General features: G+C 27.2%; 1 protein-coding gene across 1 annotated transcript in view; it reads left to right on the top strand.

Moving 5' to 3' along the window:
- The first annotated feature begins 1,614 nt into the window (after positions 1-1,614).
- LOC121116773 (allatostatin-A receptor-like) overlaps positions 1,615-19,668 on the top strand; it is a 59,199-nt gene continuing 41,145 nt past the window's right edge. Inside the window, exon 1 of the mRNA XM_040711061.2 lies at positions 1,615-1,909. The gene's annotated coding sequence lies outside the window, so the exon portion shown is untranslated. The remainder of the gene's footprint in view (positions 1,910-19,668) is intronic.

The raw sequence follows: 19,668 nt of genomic DNA, 5'->3' as shown, positions 1-19,668 counted from the left end.
TTCAAATATAAATGTTTTTTTCTTTTTTATTTCAGCTCATTTTCAGTAAGTACCAACTTTCAAAAATTAATAACAAACTGTTCTTTCATTTGTGAGTTATTGTACTCTTGCTCTTGCCAAGATAATTATAAGATACTGGTGTCTCTATGGGAGTGAAGGGGGTTATTTACCCCTAAATATCTAATTTTATCATATTTATTAAATATTGGAGTACTTTTATTTCATATTATTTTTAAAAAACAATTTGAAACGTTAATATTGCGTAGAATTTGTTGTAATTTGGCATAACCAAACAAATATTTTTCCTATTTCAGTCAAATAATTATTAAAAAGTATTACAGGTTATATTTTTGAAGCAATTTATATCATCTAATAAATATAAAGGTATATCCCAACCCATACTTACAACAAAATTTCCAATTCACTTTGCACAATAATGGCATTTTGTCTGATTTTATTGTAAAATAGTTCTTATACCATCACTATTTGGAAAATATATTGTATTGGCGATGCTTTCCATCGACAATATTTAATTCAATTAAATGAATTTAATTACTTTGAGCACAACAAAGAATATTACGAAGAAAAAAACCATAACATATCAGTTGATAGATTGACAAAAAAAGATTCCTCTCACACCCAAAGATATTAGTGTTGTAACAAATTTACATATGAATAACTTCTAATTTATAGATTAGAACTAGAAAATATTTGAAATATAGATGTCCCAAATTTATAAAAAACATTTATTTTATCAACGGGTCATTTTCTTCAAAAAGATAAAAGTTTTATAGGTTTGTTTTTTTGTTTTGTTTTTTCAAATATGGAAAAATGATGATATTCAGTATCCTACAATATATATAATACTAATTTTACATTTATTATAAAATATTATATATAGTATAACGTCATGGCTACCTATGAACAAAAAAAAAAGATTGAAAAACAAAAGTAGTAATTAGGATGTAATTCATTAGACCCAAGTATCTCCTACGTGCAAAAGGGTGGCATATTGGTTCCTTTTTTAGTAGCGATTCACCCTACATACTTAAATATCCATATAATATCTCGTGTGAATGGTATTTTTGCTTAATATCTTAATTTATCATATACGTCAATTTCTAATTTATGAGGGATGGTACAACATTAGTTATTGAGTAGTTTTTTAATTAATGACCGAGGTATCACATAATTTTTGTATGTGTTCCCATTATTTTTCTACTTACATGATGGATTTTAAAAAGGTAAAAGGAAAGGAAATAAAATATGTCTTGACTACATATCAAGGACTGAAGGCAAATCAAGATAAAAAAATATATAGGTACATTTTAATTTTAGGGTGTCTAAACTCCCTTAGGGAAGTACTCGAATTAGTATTCGATTGGAAAAAAGGGAGGTAATATAAATTAAGTACCACTTACTGAAAAAAAGATAAACAATATGTTCAATGCCTCTTAATGATGCGTTACGCCCTTTAGTTACTTCTTAAAATCTTAGTAGAAAATATTATGCTTATAGACACAATATAAGGATAGAGAAGCGTTGAGACGAGAATCGTTCTCTGACGTTGATTTCTTTCTTTTTTATATATATGAAAAAATATTAAGAGTTGCTATTACTACATTTTAATTTATCCAAAGCATGTTTATAAAAGAGGTTGATTAGAATAATACAATAAATAAGTTGATCTTATTTAGTGAGTAAACCATAATTTGTTAGGAAAAAATTCAAAACAATAAGTGCTTGCATAACTTCATCACTTAAAGTATCCAAAATACAAAAATAAATATCTCCACAAATGGTTTAAAATTTGGATTTCTTTTTGTTAAAAACTAATCATTTCATCTCTTCATATTACTCATCTTTACAAGACACTCATATAAATAACTGCCTGTCTAAACAAATCAAGGTAATTTTTGTAAGAATATTACTCATTATAATTTAACATTTACATCAATTTTTATAGGAAAAATTGTTGATTTAATATGTTAATAGATAAATATATGCTATAAATACTTTGTTTTGCAATGAAGTATGTTTCAATATTCGTTAATCACATTTATATAGAATTTAAATTATTTAACCTAAAAACGTAGTTTTGTTCATGTGTAATTTATTTTGAGTATCTACAAGGTATAAAAATATTTTATATTTTATCAAAACACCTCAATTTATAAAAATTAATTATTAACTTAATAAAATGAAATAGTGTCAAACTCCCATTTGGACTATTTTGTCATTCTTTAGTAGTTTTTTTTTTTAAATCCAGAACTCAAAATGGTTACGTTTTTGAATAAAATAAATCCTTCCAATAAATTTGGCAAATATATTCAAATATTCTTTTTGGCCAAATTTTGATGATATATTATAAAAAGATACTTTTTTCCATCATAAAAAGTTAAAAATATTTTAATTAAATTCAGTTTAATTATATAAGATATATCTCCTTTCAATGTTATAGATATAAGTAAATTTCATCATAAAAATATTTATCAAAGTAATTTACTATTTATGTAATGAAAGGTTCAAAAACTGTTTCAAATGTACCTCATCAATCTATAAATATGAAAGGAAATCATATTGTTGTAAATTAGGCTTAAAATAAAACTTTTCACTGTTAGAGCTTTTCATTTAATTGTCTCCGTAAAGCAATTCACTATAGGGTTTTATACTATAAAAGTATGTTTTGGAAGTGAAATACTAAAGTATTATAATTTAATTCATTTGTTGATATATTCTTAAAAATTTATAATAGATTTTTTACTTAAATTGCACGCTCAATAGTTTTTATTTTATAAAATATATAATTAACAATAATTATCTTTGAAATGAAATATGAATAAATTTTATTTAGAATTTGTCAGTGAAATATTTTTTTTGAATAAGTTTTTTCTTTAAAGCAATGATTCAATATGATTTTAAGTTTTAACTGAATTTTAAATTTTAATTATCAGTTTACAAAAAAAATGTAATATTAATATATTTTCATTTTTCTCTAAAAATATCGCTCGTACTACGGTGAACATAGTCTTAAGATACCCGTCCTCCCTAATTGTGGATCACTGTGACGGTATTTAAGTTGTATTATATTGGTATGTACTATTGGTTTATATGTACATTCTTGATCCATGAACTTTTCTTTACAAAAATATGCTTCTTGGAGTAGAAATAAAAGTAAGTAATTTATTTCTGCCACTTTATACCAAGTGGTTATTAAAATCTAAACACATTGAGTTATAAACTTCAACAAGATATAATTTATTAATTAACAAGATAGAACTTCAAAAAAATTGATACTATAAATAGATGTGTGTTTGAGGTCTGTTAATCATTAATGTAGCCAACCTTAGCGGCAATGATGGCTTCCATGTGGGGGGAAATGCCTGGCACCAGCTGCGGACGTAGTCCTCTGTCATGGCGTACCTTTGCTGGCTGATAGTGGTTTTGAAAATCTTGACGTTTAAATAACGGAGACTAGAGGCCTTCCCCTCGACATGCACCCAAAAGGTGTAGTCGAGGGGGTTGACAAAAGGGATGTAGTAGGCAAAAAGTGTGAAAAAAGAAATAAAACGACTCCAAAAACTCATTCAAAAGAGTCTTGCAACAGAGGACGTGGGTTTCTTTCATTGCTGGTGTCAAAAGTGTACTCTCCCCCACCTCAGAAGGCTCTTTTCACCCACTTTTTTGATAGCTCTCTAGACAGTCTGGTGTGAAGCCTCAAGATATCTTCTATGGGCTTCATGGAATTGACGCAATTGGTCTTGGAAGTTTTCTTTAACTCATTCGTGTCCAGGTTGGCCTTTTTTAAGAGCCCTACTCCCTTTTTAACGTTTCAGACTTGCTGACGACGTCACGGGGTTCTGGATACGTAGTGTACAAATTGAAATTTGTCGATCACGTTGTCATCAAGTGTCATTTTCTAAACTTGTACGTAAGCTAGAGAGCTTAGTTGTTTTTTTAACTAATTGAAGATGCTTTAATAAATAGAAATATGGATTACCTTCAATAACTCAGTGTTTATTAATTATTGAATTAGTAAATGTTAAGTTTTAAATGGATCATTCAGTATAAAAAATTTTTAATGAATGAATCTAAGAAAATACAAGTAAATGAAAAATTATATAAAAATAAAAGCTCTTATTTTAAACAAAAATAGCTTGAAAATGGTTTTATCTCATGCTGAATTAATAACAATTAATAAGTATATCAAATAGTCTAAATTATATGTCATATTTTTAAAGAGTTTGTAGCAGACAAAAGTGTTGTGCATGTTGCATAAATGATATAAATTAATATGCGATTAATTTAGTTAGTCGATGAATGAATGATATGATCTTTTATCTATAAATCTATGTGTAATTGGAAAGATAAGAAAATTAATACAACTGGGGATAGATTTTTCAATCAAACAAGAAGTAAAAGCTGAATATCAAAAATACTACATAGCTATATATATTGTTTTAAAAAATATGACCTTAGACGAGAGTAATTGACGAGTAGTTCTCGACCTGGCGTGACTTCTCAATGGTATTTGCCAAGTTGAGTTCATCCGAAAGATAAAAATCATGATTTCGCTGAAATGAACCAACTTTGTTGAAGACATTGCGTGCAGTTGTTGTCGTTTTAAATTGATTGAAAAAAAACACATATTTGAAATAACCTTCATAAATATACCTCATGTAAACCAGTAAATGAGAACAGTTTGCCACATTTATTGATTTGTCAATCGGGATGCTAAATGTTCTAATTAGACCTGATTTCCATCCCTGGATTAGTTGCTCAATAATATCAGCAGAAATGTTGTCTCTTCTACTACTGACGGTGGTATTAGATAAGGATATTGTAGTCAATTTTTTATTATATTCATCTCCTAGTATAACTTGAATAATATCTTTTGTTTTTGCCAGGAGGAACTTGTCGGCAATAGTCAAAGCTTATGCAATTCTGAGAGCATGTAATTACTGACATATTTTAATGTTTGTTCTTGTCTCAAAAATTAACCCTGTTTTCTTACATCATCAGATTTCTTCTTAATATAATTAATATTTTTCTCTGCAATGTAAGGATGTTTATTGCTCATTTTTGTTGGGTTTCATCAATTCAATTGACATAATTTGGTTAAAAAGTCACTTTGTGGCTTTTCAATTAATGTGTCAATTATAAAAGTAAAACAATTCTTAAAAAATTCATCATATTTTCTTGTCCTCATAATAATTCATCATTTGCAATCTAAAATTTTACAAAGTAAATTTTAGTTGACTAAAATAATTACAGAATATTGATACTAATATGAGAATAAAACACAAGGGCATTTAATATCTTTTTACAAGGCCTTAGGTGACCATAGATGAAAAAAGGAAATGAATAGAAATCCTGCTCTGTAACTAATAATGACATAAACAGAAATTAATCAGAGGGCAATTATCAATTTTACTCCGAGTCAAACAAATACTTACTCTTTTAACAATAAACAAATCTTCATTGTTACTTTTTGTTTCTTTGGCACAATTTATCACTTTAAATTTAGATGCATTTTCCAAAAAGAGTCGCACTCGTTTAAGCTAATAGTTTGTTTAAAACTATAGTTATGTTACTTTTAGATGTTGAAACAAACCGTTCAAACAGTCGTTGATCACCTTAATATTCATTTCTAATGTTTATTAGATTCTCGAGAGAGAGTGGGGTTTGTTTAAACGTGTGTAAGTTTTATGCAAGAAGTTTTGAATAAAAGTATTGAAGTTTAAAGAAATAATGCTGTAAAATAGGTCTGAATTCTTTTTTTCTATAAATCTCCCTATTTATAACTTTTTGCTATCCATTTTAACAGGTGTGGTTTTTTGGCTTATTTCGTGATCAAGTGCAAAAGTTTCAAACCAATGTCAATAAGGAAATATGTAAAAATTATTATTTGAATTGTTTTAATCAGTTTTTAAATTTAGAAGCCTGATAACGTAAAAAAATAGATTTAGATTACAAAAAAGATAATTTTTGACAAAAACGGATTTACGAATCAAAGGTGTCCTGAAAGTTAAGGACCGTACAAGACATAAAATTTTAGATGAATGCATTCCTTCTAAATCCTCATATGTTAAAACATTTATCATGTCCGATGAGGAATTATTACATTAATGTTTTGAAGATAATTTCGACATATACCCAAAATTTCTTGTAGAATGAGTCCTTATGTAATGTTAACTTTTATATGAGAGAAAAAGTATCCCTTACAGAATTCGTTTCTAAAAAAATACAGTAAAAAAACTTTGCTGGTGTTGTTTCATCGTGTTTTTTTTTTAATTTTAATCCATAATAACTTGATAATTTTATTTTAGCTATATAATATATTAAAAACATTTTTTTTTAATTTGACGAAATACAATTGAAGATCTTGATAATTAATTAAATCTTCAACAAAAAAAATAAAAAGTTATCAATTTTTCATTAATTATATGAAGTAAACTCTGAAATAACATTAAAAATATTAATGCAAACTATAAATTGTTAAATAGTAATAAAAGAAAGTCAAATTTATATATTTTACCCATAAAAAACTAACTGAACTATAATACATATACGGGTGTAAACATATTTACAATACACAATATCGATCAATCAGGAACATATACCAAAGCAAATAAAACCTTTCATTCAAGGGATGCTTTTAGTTGTGAACTATTTATTGAAGATATAATTTTTATAGAAAAATGAGTTAAGTAAAATAATTGTAAGATGATTTTTTGCATAAGTATTCACTTTATAATTTCAAAAAAATTTAAATTTGTGGGAAAAATTTGAAAAAAAATTTGCTTCCTTGATTTTTAGATAGGTTTCAATCTTGACATTTAGCATTTAGCTCCTTAAGCCTAGATTTTGCAAAAGTTACATTTTTCCATGAACGTATCATTGTGTCATATTATAATCAACATAGCACTAAAGCATATATAGTTAGCTACCTCACTTCTGGGTGTCGAATAAACATTCACTCTCTGTAAAAAAAAAACAAAAAAAAAAAACAGTATCCTTCTGCAGCATGGTACATAACCTTTTTCTTAAAGATTCCCCATGAAACTGATACAGTGTGGAACTATGCTATGGATTCTTCAAAATAAGGTTTGGACCTGCACGTTCTTTGCCATCTCCAAGACTAAGTCTGTCAAACTTTTGTCTTGCAATAGATCATGGGTCCTTCTCCTTACCACTGGAAGCTTGTTTAATCATCTTGTATTGAATGACATAACAAAATGTAAGCCAGGAATCAACGATCATCTTGACATTACAGTTTTAATTCCCTTTCCATATCCAGCGGATTAAAACACCATACATTGGTCCGTCAAATAGTTACTTTTAATTTCTTTTAATGTCAGTGATGTAAAATAAATTTGAAATGTCACCGCTGGTACCTGAATATATTTTTGTGTTGTCCATACTTTCTAGTAATATTCTTCAATGCCATTTTCTTATAAAGTATTTCAAACCACAAAACATCAGTAATAGTAAAAATATCTTTTTATGGGCATTATTTCAAGCTTATTCACAGACCCTTTTGTTGGTATAAGTTATTTTGCTATATCTATATTGATAATTATAATAAAGAATAAACTTGAACAATTATTCATGGCATGTTAAGTAAAATTTGCAATGATTTAATCAAAAGTAACCGTTCCAACTTATATTTATAAACAAACTACACATGGGAAATCATAGCGAAAGATTTGAAAACTGAAAATAATAGTTAATATAATGTATTTAGTACTCACAAGGCTTAAACACTTACAGAAAATAAAGTATGTAAAAATTTGATGCATTTTAAGACGATGATATATATGTGACGAGTTGTCGTTAAAGGTTTCAATATTTGTAATTCGTAAATATGAATATAGAATATAAAATCAATATGAATTTATCGATTGTTTTTGTTTAACTTTACAAATATTTGCTTATTCTTTTCAAGACGTTTAAATATGTATCTTATATATATTTTTATAAATGCAAATAATAAAAAGCTTTCCATATCAATGTTAAATGCATACATTTCAAATATTTTTAAACAATATTTCCTCAAAGAAAGTAAAACATTTTTTTAGTTGTTTTATTAAAGTAAATATAACAAGTTAAATTGATCCAAATATTCCGAATTTTTTTATAGTCGATAAAATTTGTTACATATTTTATTCAAAAAAATTACAAGCTTATTTTTAATTTTAAATCCATTTTATTATTTAAAGGAACGATACTTTTTCATTATTGACATTCTTCCTGAATTTTTCACTTTATGAAATGTTTGGATGCAAAATATTCATCAGTTATTACTTCCCTTCTAATCCTAATACGAGTACTTTGTGTGTGTGGGGAGGGGGGTGGGGGCAGCCACTCCAATATTAAGTGTTATTGTCTTAGAAGTTGTTGCCTCTACTTCTACTTTTTTTGCATGTTCATAGTCGGAGAAAAACTAATATGAACGCATAAAAAATAATCATTAAAACCTCGACGATAAATTCCTGAATCAATATTAATAAAGTTAGTTTGGAATTACCCTCAATGGGGACCTTTAAGTAGATTTATGATTTCAAAAGGGAAAAGCTGCAGGAAATGGTTTATATCCCATAAACAGCAGATGTTTAAGAATAAGAAATTGACTGAACACCACAACTCGCTTTTTGTTATAACAAAAACATTACTTATAACGGAAACCAAAAAATGAACGAACACATGCTTAAACAAATCAAAATCCCCTACTTGTAATAGAAGAGTCATGCCTATAAATTTGTTTTCAAATACCCTTGATAGGCAAAAAGTTAAAAGGAGTAAATACAAGAAAATTAATAAAGTTCCTCAAAAAAAATTATTGAAAATAAAATTCATTGGAAAAGGTGTTGAATATTTAGAGAAAAATTAGAAAGTAAATAGGTGAAACTTTTTTATTTATGACAAAAAAAAAATTAATTCGAAAGAAATTCTGAACTCTTTCCCTCATAACTATGATAGCTCATATTTTGGTTATTTTGGGTGTGTTTTTTTTTGCTAAATAAAACATGTAAAAATTTTTCACGCTTGAGCAATAGCAGACATAGGGAAAATTATCAAAAAATATCGTTATATTAGATAAAAACTTTTATATATAATTAACATAACCTTTGTTAGAAATTATTACAAATATATCACATTGTTAACATTATTTTATATTCAACCTTTCCTCCAGAGAGAAACAGTAAAAAGGCCAAAGATCAGTTTGTAGTAAGCAAATTTTTACTCACTATAGAATTGTTATTCAATAATTGTTGGAAATCATTTAAAGTTGAAGAAGAGGTAATTCAAATTTAATCAAGTCACGTTTAGAATTATAGGTATAGAAGATATGACCAAATAAGCGTGTGATTTATATTTTTTTTTTATTGCTATCTGAGCAATGCCTCTATTTTTAGCAGTGGTGTTATTATTATTATTGAAGAAAGATCAATTATTAATATATGTAATCACTTTTGCATGTCCTCATGAATGACGGAGAGTAAAACTCATGATTTGTAGGGGAGTTACAACTAAAGATCCTTATTGGGCTGAATATAGAATTGAAGATTGGCATCGAAGTATCTTCTGTCTAAATATATGCTGGATATACAACTAAATTTGTATTTTTCTTCAAATAAATTATTGTACCTAAGTAAATAAAATGCCATGAAAGCTAAACAGCTCTTTGCCTCCCAAAAAAATTAAATATTATCAAGTTTACCATATCCATTTTCATTTTATTTTCAATGGACAACAGATGATATGATTCAAATCACTCTTTCATAAAGTTGTATAGAGTAAGATCTGCTTGTATTTAAAAATTAAAAAGACTGAAAAATGTCATGGTAGCCCCGACAATTTAAAGTTTAGAGAAGAGCAATATAACTATCATGGCATTATATTAAATTAGCTATAAAAACCACTCTGTATCAAGCAAGGATATAGAGAAGAATTATTGTGATGTCGATGTTAACTATTAATACAATAATGAATTACTCTTTCCACTCCAATACAAATCCTTAATATTACACTCAATCTTTCATGAACACTGATAATTACTGAATACGTTTCTGCTCTCTCTTCAAGAGTTTGAGAATAATGGTAGCAGCTTTGGAATATAAAACCACTCCTCAGAATGTCAATAATATTAAGGATGTGTTAAGGTAATATTTGATACAACTCTACTGCTGAGAGATAAAAAAACAATAAAATACACAGTTGAAAAAAAATATATATTGTAAATTTAATGTCAAAGATAGTTATTATTATATAGTCTTTCCACATTTCTAAATAATCCAGTATAATTTCAAAGCGATTGATTGTATGGTTTTTGAGAAATAAACGTTTTAATTTCGAGGTTATGATAATTTTGAGTTCATATTTAAAACTTCTATACTTTCTGGTGTGTAATTCTGGGATAGATATTCCGTCTCTATTTGGTTATATCAGAACAAAATTGTCATGTTCGAGTTGAATAGGAGTTTTGACATAAATATTTTATTTATTTGCTATATTTTGTCATATTTTTTGAGAAATAATCGCTGTCTGATAATATGAACCAAAACATTGACATATTCATGTTAGTAGACGGTGTTTTAAATTCAAATACAATAGCTTACTAAATATCCAAATAAGTAACTAGATATCGAAGATAATATAATTCAATTATCTGTTGGTGAAAAAGAAGAAAAGACGCACGGTACATAAAAAAAGAGATTCACGATTCACCTTCAATCATATTAATAATAATTAAAATGGATATTATTTATATATGTGCATCCAACTCCGACTCAGGAAATAATATAACAGATCCAGTTTGCAAGATAATGGCAAAAATATTAGACAGATACCTTCAAAATTTAATTGGTAGTTAAATATCTCTGCCAATTTTAACTCTAACCAAGTATTGTATGGAGTCTCTCTAAGTCCAAGGTCCTTCAACTCATCACCTAGAGAAATTATCAACAATTTGTGTTCAAGCATAAATAATTGTTTTGGATCCCCCAACAGATGTTCATATCAAAAACATAAAGTGTTATTGGATTAACGCAAAATTCCACTTATTTTTTCTAATGATTTCATGGATTCCTTTTTTTTTTTTTTTTTTCAATGTGAGCAAATGCAAATTTTAAATATTATTTTATAAAATACAAGCAACTTAAATAAAACTCATAGGTAATCATTCGATTCTCGATATTTGTATAAATTAACCAATATTTCATAGAAATATTTATACTTATAAATATTTACTCAAATAAATATTATTTTTCGATACTGATATTTAAATTGCACTATTAACAAAAGTTATAAAAACAATTTAAAAATCTGGCTTAAAAAAATATGAAAATTAAATAAGTAATTTTTGCAAAAATGTATTTTATAAAAAGTATATAAAAAAATTAACACAATAAACAAATTTGATTATACTGTTCAACGAAATTTCAGTTTTATGAATGCTTAAGATTTTAAAAGTATTTTTTATATTTAAAATTCAAATAAGTAGAGTTGTTTTTTTCCAAGTATCTTTCGAGTATTCTCCATTTCTGTTTATATTCAAAATTTTACACAGTATTTACATAAGTACAAATTAATCAATTTCCTTCAAACAAACAATTTTTTTTCCATGAAAATTAATAACTTATGAAGAGTATATTTTGGTATATTACTATTTAATATAGTAAATACTGTTAAATAAAATTCCAGTAAATGCGGGTAACACTTGTGACATTGTAAATTATCACTGGTTGTCCAAGCCTTGAACAGTACCTTATTAAGTTACTTTTTAGCTGTATGAAGCGGAGGATACATGTCATGCACGTGATCCTTACCCTTAATTTGCGATATAGAGTGTTTTAATTCCAGTCTAAATTGCATCATAATTAAAGGCGACGTCATCTTTTTACTTATCGTTGAAGGACAAAAAAAGTATGATAATTAGAGAAAAAGTTTCATTCATTCTTTCAATTGCAATATTAAACTTTAATCTACATTATGGAAACAAGATTGTATAAGGATTTAATTATATATTTTTGTCAAACAGTAAGATTGAAGTCCTTATTTTTGTTTTTTGCACCTACAGGTACACCTTTATTCTTCTTTAAATCTTTAAATTGTAGAATATAATTTTTTTTCTTACAATACATTATTAATTTATCAAAAATCATGGACTTGTTAGTTTGATACATATCACAAATCTTTAAAAACATCTCAAATATCACATGGTAAGAAAATCCCTGTACTTCTAAATTTCTTAAACATCCACATTTTGTATTATGGTAAAATTAAGAGTTTTCAATAAATATTTTCTAAAGGTAATTTAGTTGTTATATTTCTGTAAATTAACCTATATATGGAAAAGTCCAGTCTTTTATAATTTATGAAATGCAATGTTATATTAGTATAAACTATTTGCTCAACGATTTCCGTTAGTTTTTTATAGATCATATATATTTTATTCAAAGACCTCTAATATACAAGTTTATCAATTTTTCCAATCCCCTTATGAATATTAAAATGCGTGTTGTTATACTATTATGAACTTAGTAAATCTCCAACTACTTGAAGTAGGTCCAATTCAGGTTTTCATCGAAAATGTCACTGAAATGATCAAATATCTTTTTTATTGATATCTCTCCAGGAAAGTTCAGGACCGATGATTTTTAATAAAAGGTTCCTTCCAGCTACTTATTAGAATTATTTTTCAAAACATCACATTAATTAGTGTGAATGTTATTGTCCAAAAGTTGATAATTCGACTAATAGCTCCAAATAATTTAGTGATCCAATTATGATCTCCAATAGTTATCTATTTTCCTTGATATATTATTAATAAAACAGATAAATTATTAAATTTGATTGTTTAGTCCCCAAAAAGGGTATACATAAACAATCCGGGCGTTATATTAAAGTGTTTATATATTGTCTTTAAGATTATTTTATAACGATTGTTACTTAAATTATCCTACACTATTTTCATCATAAACCAATAGATTATAAATTTCCCTTATACAAAACTTAAATTCATATTTTATTTGAAATAAAAATAATATTTTAAATTATTTTAATATATAAAATTAAGAGATTATTACAAATTCAACGTTCTAAGCCAGTAGTAGCTGAACCACAAAAAAATAATTAAGTAGCAGCATTTGCCGATTTGCAACGAATTGGTCAAGTGATTGATTTCTTGTCGATTGATCAATGCAACTCTTATGAATAGGGTTTTGGTGTTTGTGTACATCCTTGATTTTGCAATCATTCTTTGCATTAATTTCGTAATTTAAGGTCGATATTGATGTAACATCCCATACTACATTAACAAAAAAGTTATCATCCCATAAACAACTTATTATACTAAGTCACATATTTAGTATAACAAATTATTAATGAACAATAACTATTGTACGACGTTTAAGCAAACAAATTATCATAAATAAGAAAGAATGCTGAATGTAAAAAAAGGAATGATTGTATTAAAAGGCATATACGTAAATGAAATATTTATTTATTCTTGATATAGAAGCATTTTCATCATAAAATGAATCAACAATAAACCAACTATAAACAATATATTCAATTCCTCGCAAATAACTAAACATATGTTTTTATCAAAATTATAGCAATATAATCAGAAATTATAAAATTTCAGTCCATATTTTGAAAACTTGCGACTCGATTTGATTACATAATCAAAGAATAGAGATTCGACTTGAAATCCTGAGCATTCTCCCTCAATAATAGGCCAAACTAAAAATATGCAAAAATTGAGAGAGCTAATACAAACATGTAATGGTTAAAATTAATTTCTAAAATAAAAAAGACACATACAACTGAGTAACATACACAAATCAGCCACAACTAAAGAAAAAGATTTAAAGAACATTCTTAATAATAACAAAAGACGTTGCTCATCTTATTCATTACTTTTCTGGAACTTAGATATCATACTATTTAGTTTATGATAATATCTAATGGACAAAGAAAGAGAATATCGTACCAAAACTGAGGCAAAGTCTCAATCAAGGAATTTCTCCTTTGAATATGCAAGGAAAAAGTACCATATCTGGCTGCAGATGCAATCATTACTTTCCTAATTCCCCAGATTTTAATTCTTTGCCCGAAGTGAGCCAACTGACCATAAGTGTATATTTTGAAGAATTGGAATGTACTTGAGGAAAATATACAAGGACTTGCTCTTGACTTGAATTTAAAAGCTAAGACTCGAAACTTGACTTAGATTTGAAAATCATTTCTATATTTTAACTAGATGTAAAGTAGGGAAGTTGGGAATAGTTGTAACACAGAACGGTGGCAACAGTCCCTTTCTTCAAATATTATATAAACTACAGTTTAGAAATTGACATTACATTTTTTTTAAATAATTTGAATAAAATCAATATTTCTTATTTTTTGATTTCGAGATATTGGATAAAGACTGTTAAGAGGGGTAAAAGTAGTTTTTTGGAGGAATAATACTTTTGTAATGATGTAGTCAGTATTGAATTGTTTTTCCTGTAAATCTTATAAGTGGATATAATTTTACCAAAATTATAAAAACACTGAGTGAGCTGAAATTTGAGATATTCCAACGCTCAGTACAAAGGGGACGGTTGCAAAAAGTGATGCAATTTTTATTTATAATTTTATATTTTAATAATTCACAACAAGCATGTTTCTATCCAGAATAGTGCTCTGAAGAATTTAAATCTATAAGATTGTATCCTGATATACAATACTACATTTAAATTTGATATTTTCATATTATTGAAAGTCAAGTTTTTTATAATTCAAACAATAAATTTTATTATTTTTTAAATTGATTACTCCAAATCAATATTTGATGACTGCTGCAACCATCCCTGGTTACGGATTTGACATGTTGCTTTCAAAATTTGTGCTCAAATCTATTGTGGTGTCATGGTTAACAGAATTGTCACTGCCCTAAACCATAGTCCACAATGCCGATTGAAATTGCGAAGAAGGATGTAAAAAGTGTTCAAAATTGCTTCCTAGAATCATTACATATGTACGCATAACTTCCTCCTCAATTTTTTTTCCAAAGGGGTTCTTCGACTACCCTCAGGAGCCCTTTCTAATCCTAAAAACTGTTTTGGCTTCCCCTTTATCATATCAAATAATAAAAAAGCTTAAGATTAAGATCAAGTGAGGGATAAAAAGTACTCAAAATCGTTTTTTCACCATTATTATACTTAATTGGCAATGTGGGCCTCAAACATACTCAAATATTGTAAGGAAGAGGTTAAAAATGTTCAAAATTCTATGGAACGGCATAACTCAATGGACAACGTGCTCGGGAGAATTTATTCTCTTGAATTCAGTCTGCTTAGGTTGGCGCCTTGGTAGTTCCTAGAGAAGGACATATGCATAATTTAAATGGGTATGGACTTCAAAGAAGATTCCTTGGTCAGATGTAGTAAATATATTACTATAATGTTTACTTATATCAGTCTTACTCCATCAGACCAATTAAAGAAACATTTAAAAAATGTATTTAACCATTTTTACTCTTTAATTGCAATGCAGGCCTCAGTCCTACTGTAATATTTTTCTGATTGATTGTGGATGCAATATTTCAATATAAAAAATATCAACAGACAAGACTCTTAATTATATGACATTGAAGTTAATGATATTCTCATTATGTATACTCTTGTATATATAATGCAACATAAAAACAATCTGGAACAAAAATAAAAATGGAGAAATCCCATTAATATTTTTTGATGCAGATATACCTACGAACGGACCAATATTTCATATACATATTTGAGTTGCTTAAAAGTATTGTGCTCAAATTTGTGGAAAGAGGGAAGATTCCAAAAACTTTTGGTATAGTTTAAAAACTTTCTTTAAAGTCAGATATTTTGTCCTAGATTACAAATATAGTCTACACTCAATTTTGGTAAAATTTACTTATCTTACTTTTGTGTTGACAAGCCACATGTAAAGTTTATATCAATGTGTAAAAACATAGTAATAATTATTAGTTTATATTTAATTTTATAAAAAACAACAACAAAAACAAGATAAATTTGAATTACATTTATGTACTGCAAAAGTTAATCGATCCAAATTACTTGTCTGTAATATGTACAAATACCTACATATTAATCTGATATTTGTTCCACCTTCCTTCATCCCTCAATCTAAAACGTAATCGGAATGTTTTTGCATTAAAGTTCAAATATGACGTCATTTATTAATATTATATGTAAAATTAATACATAATTAATCAGCAGTTTTAAAATGGCTTTCTTTATTTTTATTCAGGTAGATATACATTTTTTAAAGTATTAAGACAATCATAACAACTTTCTCATTTTTTTAGGTAGAGGTTTGTTATGAGCAAAGGAATGTGACTATTTTGTCATGAGTCTATGGTTATAAGAATGTAAAATAAAATATATTTTTGAATTTTTAGATTATATTAATCCTAACAAGATATCTTCATTTATTACCCTTAATATGTTGAACTGAGAATTTTTTTTATATATTTACCTCTGTTTGTTTGTTTGTAGGTTTTTCTACAGGATTATGACAAAAGTTATTGATTGATTTTGATCTAACTTGCTATGAAAATTATATATGGTGACAATAGGATATACCATTCAACTTTCATATGTAAAAGTTAAGGGTCACGGTCAAGGTAGTATAAAACGTTATATACATTATGTAATTTTGGAACATATTGAGGTACAGAGCACAAAATTAATGTCAATATGTAGGTTTAATAAAAATGCTTGACTTATGTATCTCAATTTGCTGCAAAGTTATTGTCGATTATGCATTTTCTACGTTTCGTGTTACCTTGACCTCTTTAAATTTAATGGCCTCCTACTGTGACCATATATTATCTTTGTACCAAATTTGATCAAAATCGATGAGTATCTTTTGGCATAATCCTGGTGACCAACATAGAAACAAACAGAGGCAAAAACCTAACCTCCGTTTAACCTCGTTGGAAAAAATAATAACATGTATTTAAGTAGGAATTCAATAGTAATTTAATTTAATTCAACATTTTCAACATCACACATTTTTTAATCTAACATAGAGAAGAAATGATATAGCATGTAGGGAAAATGACTATAGGAATAGGTTTGCACTCTATTTAATTAAACCTACATTCCTTCCATTCAAATCCTAACACAAGTACTTTCCTCGGTTTTTTAGCCACCCCAATATTTAAATGGATATTTTGCCTTTATAAAATGTTCTTTTTTCTTTTAATTTTCACATTTGACGTCAGAATGAAATACTTTCTGACACATATATTATTTAGGTGTGGATTCATAATCTAAATTAGTAGTGGGAAAGAAGATTATTTTGAAATTGTAGGGTATTTTAAAGAATAGATTTTTAATTCATTTATAAATTAATATCAAATCATATACAACACAAAAGTAAGCTACAATTACCTTTTCAATGTTAAGTGTGAATTAAGTTTGTTTTATTGAACAAATTTTCAACAATTTTTACCACAAAAATTAATCTTATGAACTCTCTGGAAGTGCTGCATATTGCACTTGAAAAATACAAAATAGATTGTTTCAATAAAATATTGATAAATTGACAGATTTTATCAAAAAGACCATATTTGGGACAACATAAGTATTTTAAACAAAATAAGTTTTCTAAACTATAAATAGAATCATTATATATTTTAACTCATCTCAAGGGTTGAATAAAACCCCACAATGTGTATGAGTTATTGGCCTATATTTATATAGAAAGTAAGAATATCAATTTGGATTGGATCATATTTTTGTTCAAGATTGTTTTTATGTTGACGCAGCACCGCACATGTTATATATTCCAAAAATAATAAATTTCCCCATCTCTTTCAATCTCCTTTGTCGTATTCATCGTTAGGTAAATAAATAAAAAGAACACATTGTAAATATTCTTTGCAACCTTAATAATTAACTCCAGAATTTCTTTATAAATCTAGGACTATTGAAGTACCATAACAAAAAGAGTTTGATGAATTAATATCTTATAAAGACGGTTAATCAAAAATATGATAATTACAAGATAGTACAACTATATGTAAACCTCTTGGGTAGAAAAATAATTGAGGAAAGTAACAGAGAGTTAATTAGAAAATACCAAAATTAATAGGCTACCCCTCTAAATATTTGACAAATAACTAATAAGAATAAAGTTCAATACAACATGATCAATGAAGTGGTGTGAAAGTTGATGAATCTTGAATATAAACACTGTTGGCAGCAATAAAGGCTTCCAGGCGGCGTAGGAATTTTCGGCAGTTTCTTTTGATTTAGGCTTCTTACGTGGCAGCATATTGCTCATATACAGAGCATTTTAATCCACCCTGGACATTTGTATGTCGGATTTTTTTCAGGCCTGGGACTCTACTTGCTACCAGGGGAGACATACCTTCTAACAGGGAAAGCCAAGTGTTCTTATGACAGAATTTAAAACTCTATTCCAACCCTTCTGTGACAATTTTGGCCGTCTGGGCAGGGATCCATCCTGATTAAAGATAAATCCATCCCCCTTAGAGATCTTTTTGGCCTAGTGGAGCCATTTTTAGTCGAAATAACTCCAGCAACAAGCAAGGATGCAATTTTTTGCCTTTGTTATTCTTACGATATGATAATAAACTCTATATTAAATAAATAATCTTTTGAGTGAGAACCAAAGCTGGATTGAGTTAAAGATCCAAAATTTTATTTCTAAGCTTATTTAGTGTCAATAAGCTTACACACCAAAGTTTTAGTCAAATCAGTTTTCTTGTGACAATTTATCATTTATTATACTAAAAAAGTCAAAATCTACAATCATACTACAAATTACTTTTTTTTTGTTCATTGTAGTGTTACACATGCCTATCTCTATATTTGAAACTTTAAAATATATAACACTTTTATGAATATATATGCATTGGAAAAAGGAAAGTTAAATAATTCTCAAATTTATTAATTTGTTAAAATATGTGAATGATTTAAATGTATGTAATTTATATATACAAAAGAATGAATTATTGGGACATAAAAAAATACTTCAATTTGAACATGCTGACTATGACATCCTTCACCACTTCATTAGTTTACGTGTCTATGAACAACAACTAAAGCAGTTAATTTTTTTAAATAATTAATCTCATAAATCAACAACAACAACTGTATTTATTTAAATTAAACACTTCAAAATATAATATAAACAAAATATACTAATTGAAACGCTTTTTGGAGTAATATGACGTCATTATCCCTCTGTTGGTGAATACTTTTTTAATTAATGTAGTAAGTGAACTGGGATAAAACGTTAGTCATGAAATAAAACAAATTATGATAGACTCAGGATCGGCTTTATGGGGCACTTTCTCGAAGCCCTGTCATCGACTGGGGTCACTCCAAATAATTTTTTTTTTTAATAAATACACACTAATAAGGTTATCCTAAAACTTCGACAATTCAAATCTTAATGAAACATTTCAGGAGAGTAGTTTACCTTTAGGTTACTTTTTCCAGAAAGTCTTAAACCCCATTATTAGATATATTCTTAGAAAATGGTCTGCCAAAGTTTTAATAATTGGTTGAAAAGGTCTGTGCTTAACCCATTACAGGCAATAGTTATATAAAACAGTTACAAACAATTGTAGGATAAAGTTTATATGTT

This window comes from Lepeophtheirus salmonis, chromosome 1, assembly GCF_016086655.4.
Source record: "Lepeophtheirus salmonis chromosome 1, UVic_Lsal_1.4, whole genome shotgun sequence".
Taxonomy (NCBI): Eukaryota; Metazoa; Arthropoda; class Copepoda; order Siphonostomatoida; family Caligidae; genus Lepeophtheirus; species Lepeophtheirus salmonis.
This window is presented reverse-complemented; position numbering and strand designations above follow the sequence as displayed.